This window comes from Pinus tabuliformis, chromosome 9, assembly GCF_031772625.1.
Source record: "Pinus tabuliformis cultivar Carrire ecotype Pingquan chromosome 9, CPIR1, whole genome shotgun sequence".
In the NCBI taxonomy this organism is placed as follows: Eukaryota; Viridiplantae; Streptophyta; class Pinopsida; order Pinales; family Pinaceae; genus Pinus; species Pinus tabuliformis.
The window spans coordinates 813,588,252-813,594,251 of NC_142307.1; positions in this window are offsets into that span (position 1 = coordinate 813,588,252).

Here is a 6,000-nt window from a genome sequence, read left to right on the forward strand (position 1 = left end):
AGTTATTCATCCATGGCCTTGACCCAAAATTCATCTTTGCAGGCATAATTTAAATTCTAAGGTTCTATGGAGGATATAAGTAATGCTAGATAAGTTGAGGTCCCTGTAAGAGTTCTTCTTATCTGTACTCTAGACCCTCTTTCTCCTAGAATTTGAGATTCTTGATGATTCTTCCGAACATACCTGGATGGAGTATTCTATCTATTTGTTGTATCTTCTTCTAGTGCTTCATTGGTTTCTTCTTCTATATAATTTTGATTTTATGCATGAAAGCATTCCCCATCTTCCTCATTGTCATATTCCTCTTTTGATATCATTTGTTCCAGATTTCTGCATGCTTCATCAATTACAACATCAATGCTTTCAACAATTTTCCGAAGTCTTTTATTATAACATTTGTATCCTTTACTTCTAGATGAATAACCAAGAAGAATTCCTTTGTCTCCTCTGGGTTCAAACTTACCAATTTTTTCATTAGTCCTTTTTATGAAACATTTGCTTCCAAAAACTCTAAAGTTTTTTATAGTAGGAGGCTTACCTTACCAAATCTCATATGGAGTTTGATTTCTATTTACTCGAACATTTGCTTTGTTAATAATAGTCATGGCAACAAATGAAAATTCACCCCAGAAGGTTGCAGGAGTTCCAAATTCATTAAGCATAGCTCGAGCCATTTGTTGAAATGTTATGTTCATTATTTCCACCACGCCATTTTGCTGAGGACTTATTGCGATGAAGAATTTCCTTTTTATTCCATGTTGTTCACAAAAGTTAAAGAATTCATCTGATATGAATTCTCCCCCTCGATCATATATGAGACATTTTATTTTTCGATCTAATTCATTTTCAACTAAATCTTTGAACGCTTTAAACTTTTCAGATGCTTCATCTTTATGCTTTTGTAGACCTATCCACCACATCCTGAAAAAATCATCAATAAATAAAATAAGTATTCTTCTCCACGAGGTGACATTTTCCTTGTTAGACCACATAAATCATTATGGATGAGTTCAAGAGCCTTACTTGTTGATCCTTCTTTTTCACTGAGTGAACTCTCGATTGCTTACCGACTTGACATGCTTTTCATATGATGTTTCCTAGGATGTTGATATCTGGAAGATCACAAACTGCCTTGAGCCTGCATGCTTTTCTTATCTGAGAAAAACTTAGATGTCCTAATCTTCTGTACCATAACCAATTTTCATTTGTTTTTCTTATATATCATTGTTGTTGTCGACCTTTGATTATGTATAAATTATTTGGAGTTCTTGTACCTCTGATCACGATCTTTCCTCACGAATGACACATATGTTTGATTGAAATACAACTTCATTTCGGTGATCACACATTTGACTGGCACTCAATAGGTTATGCTTTAAATTGTCTACATACATGACATTTCCAGATTTAACATTTTCTTTCAAGAAAACAGAACCTTTACCTTCAAAGACAGTTGGAGTTTCATTTCTAAATGAGACATTCTTTTCCTCTTCTAAAGCATTATATGAATGAAGTTTCACTTTATCACCTATCATGTGTTTGGAGCATTTGTTGTCGATGTACCATTGATTTTCTTGTCCTTCTGCATACAGAGTTATGCCACATCCTTCCGGTTGAGATTCCTTCTTTCTACATATCTTGGGATTTAATGATGTTTTCTTCTTTTGAAGTGTTGGTCGAAATTTGCTCCTGCATTCAGTCTTTTCATAACCAAAGTTGTTACAAATCGAACATTGTATTTCATTTTCAAGAGGAGAAAAGTTATTATAGGAACTTTTCTTGATTCTTGTTACGCTCCTTTGGTTTTGTGTTTCTCTATTCATGACGGTTTTGTAAGGAACACATTTGGCAACCTTATGCCCAAATTTATGACATGAAAAACATTTCCCATTGAATAAATTTTTGCGATCATAGAATCTTTTGGTATTGTTTACCTAATTGGTTGAAGCTTCTACTGATATTCATCCCTGGAGTAAATTGAATATGATTTACTTGATGAGTAATTTTAGGCCTTTGCTGACAATTAACATACTTTTCACTAGTCTCTGCTGCAACACCATAGCTTCTGGTGGAGGATGGCATCTCTTGTGATTGAGATGATTCTTCAGTATATTCAAGACCTGTCTTTATCAGAGGTGAACACTGAACTTCAATTATTTCATTTAAAGTTTCAAATCCTTTAGCAAATCTAAGATTAAGAGATTCTGTCTTCTCAATTTCTTTTCTGAGACCCATGATTTGACATTCAAGATTTTCATTGTGTTTTTCTCTCTCAATGAGTTTGTGTGTCAATGTATCTATGATCATATTGTTTTCTTCTAAGCATATTTTTAGTTTTGTGATTTCTTGAAGAAAGTCTTCCTCTTCTAAGGCATCGAAAAAATCATCATTGTCATAAGTCGTGAGTAGTCTATAATCTTGTTCGGTTCATCTTCATCACTATTAGATAAACCACCACTATCTTCATGCTTATGGTAACTCCTTTTATTGGCAACCTGTTTTATATTGTCTTTTTGTATTCCTTTCCCTTTTCATATTAATCTTTATGAGGAAATTTAGTAGCATAATGGCCAACTCTACCACAAGAAAAGAATTTGAATGGTAACTTACCTCTGAATCTTCCAGAACCCCGTTGAAGCTTTTTGAAAAAATTTACCTCATCTTCTTCTTCTGAAATGTATCTTGGTTCATTGTGCTACTCCTTTTATTTTCCCTTTGCTGAAGCTCTAAAAGAGGATTCTCTCATATTTGATGGACCTCCTTTCCTCATTTCAAAGGCAGTTAGGATTCCATGGAGTTAATTCACATTAATATTTTGAAGATCTTGGTTTTCTTCTATGGGAGACAATTTTGACTCAAATTTAGAAGAAAAAAGAAAATTTTCTCAACTAAAGTAGCTTCCTTTATCTCTACACATAGATTCTTCATACAGTTAACAATCTCATATATACGTAAAATGTAACTCAAAACACTCTGATCACTATGCATCTTAAGAGTTTCATACTGAGTTCTCACAGTTTGAAGGTTAGCACGTTTTACCTGAGAGTCTCCTTCGTAGCTCTGAATGATTTTGTCCCAAATCACTTTGGTTGTATTGAGCTGCATGAATTTTACAAATTCTGATTTTGACAGACTTCCCAATAATGTATTGACAACTTTGGCATTGGTTTCATATAACTTCTTACCTATAGAGTCTGTAGGTATTACCGCTGGAAATTGATATCCTCCTTCTACAATTTCCCAAACATCGGATCCAAGAGATTGAAGATAGGCTCTGGTTCTTATTTTCCAATATACCAAATTGCTCCCATTGAAGATTGGTAGTCAGATAAATCCCATGCCTTCATGATTATTTATATTGAAATATCTTCCTTCAAGTGATCAATCTTCTTTTGAAGGACCTACTTTGATAGAAATTGTTGGAAATAATACTAAGAGGGGGTGTGAATCAGTATTATCAGTTCAATAATTATTTCATTTCCCAAACAGATTTATATATGCTACTTCTGTGAAGTGAACTATTGCGTACATGCTACTGTTATTAGAGAAACCACCATATACCCAGAGAACTTATGATTTAATAAGTTTATCATGTTTTGATCTTTAATCAGTGCATGAGTAATTTGTTAAAATGTGCAGTAAAACCATAATAAACAATCACACATAAGAAACACACGTGAACACCAAGATTTAAACTGGAAACCCAATGCGGGAGAAAAACCAGCTGCTGTTGTCATCTTTGGTTTCTTTTAAAAATAATAAAATATGTTTACAATATTGTACTAGTGCAGACTCATACCAGTACGTAGGCATCCACCTACAAAAGGCTATAACCTTCTTTCATTTTCCAGCTTCTAGTGAAAGGGATCTGCAACCCCCTAGCTCTTGTACTAGCCAATGTGTTTACTAGTACGTAGGTGTCAGCCTACAGAAAGCTACGATCTTCTCTCTTCTTCCAGTGACCATGTTTCATAAATTTTCATACTGGATGCTCCTAGCACACAACAATATACATGAAGGCCTTGTTTCATCAATTTTTCATACTGGACCCATCAGAACTTTCAAACTGCATCAACCAATAATCAATTAATATGAATAGTCGGATCACTGTAACCAGAACACTGTACTGATCCTAGAAGCCTACATCATTATTCAAAACCAGCTATAACCTTAAAAATCATGCATCAGAATGTATACACTACTTTACTGAACCCAACCTACATGTATACACTACTTCCTTTAATCAAACCTACATATACCTTCAAAACTACTGAAACATAAAACTTCTAAATCAAATATGTACCAACTAGAAATATATTGAACATCCATTGTCAATTTATAGAGATTTACACAGGTAGTAGCAGAGATCACCCTTCTCACTTATAAAATCAATCAATGAGATATCAAACTCCTTATGCATTTAGTTTTACATTTAGATCTAAAAAGACTTCACTGACACATAGTAGTAAAACAACAGAACTGATCAAATAGATCAATTAGATCTGAAGAATAGGTTTTTCTTTTGTATACTCTACTTGGAAGAGTAGAACCTGCATGTACACACGCTTTTATCGAGATGAACCAGCATGTAGGTCTGTAAATATTAACTCACAACTTTGCTGCTATTCTAGACTTCAGACAAGCCGAGATCATGACATTTAAAGAATAAAACAGGTGTACATAATCAGATCTAGCTCAACCAGTATCAGATCATTCAATGATAAGTCATTTGAGGTCTCATGATCCTGATCCAACATTGAATTCAATGTACACAAAATATTTCAAATCAAATCACAAACATAGCCCCTACAACATAAAATATACTTCATATAGAAGTATTTCTTAGAAACCCTTTCACTTGCACACCCTGGCCTTATGATCTTCTCCTCTTTATATTGTTTTGGGCCTTTCTCAATACCTCAGACCAAAACCACTTAGGACCCGTGGTATTATTGGAGGGGATCAAGTAGTCATTATGCCACTCAATATTGTGGGCTAGTACCATGGTATTGACCCCTGGTATTGTCTCCTCTTGAATTTCCTTGATTTTCCAACATATACATGGTTTTATTCTTGTGAAAGTGCATGTATACATATACGCTCTTTTTGTCATGTGAACTACTGTGTATACGTTGTTTTGACTAAGTGGACCTACATATACATCTTAAAATCCCTTTCACCATCCTTTACCTTCAACTTCTTCATTCTGATTAGTAGCCTTTAGCTCCATCTTCATATTCTTCCGTACGAATGCCCTGTTACATCTGAGTGGACCTCTTACACTATGGGTTGCCTTTCATAAAAAATGAATTGAGCTGTGAGTGAGTTTCCAGTGAGGACAACACTTGTATCATAATTCCAACAACTGTTTTGATGTTATTTGTAATTTTTGAAAGTTTCATGAAGTTATGCGTAGTTGCCTAAGACCTAGCCCTAAAAATGTGGCATAGAATCTAGAGTCGTTGACTGAGAACTAGTCAAAAAGATCCCCAGTTGCTAGCATGCCCCTGTTTTGGTAGCGATTGGATTGTCTCAGTCACATGCATGCCCATGTCATGGGAGCACCAAAGGCTCTAGGTCAGAGAAACATCATGTTACCTCAGGGGTTGGCCACCTGGAAGGGTTAGTTCGCTCCTAAAGATTCTATAACATGTGTAGAAGATTAGATTGGTTGTGTGTTTTCAGTTCCACTTCCTTAATTGTACATGGTTATTTGAATCATATCATAGTAGCCTCTCGTCACATGTTTACCCTAGCGGACCAATTAACTTGGGTAAATGTGGGAGGAAGGTGTTGCATTACCTTAACTGGTATTAGTATTTGTTTATGTTCAATTATCTATCCAACCCTTGTTTCTTATGTGAGATAGGCTGTATGAATTTGTGATTTGGTTTTCAATTGTTCTTCTACTATTTGTAATGTTTCCTCATTGTATTTCTCTTCCATACTAGAAATTATAAGGTTCAAGGCTCTTCTATTGATCTCATGGTCTAATTAAAT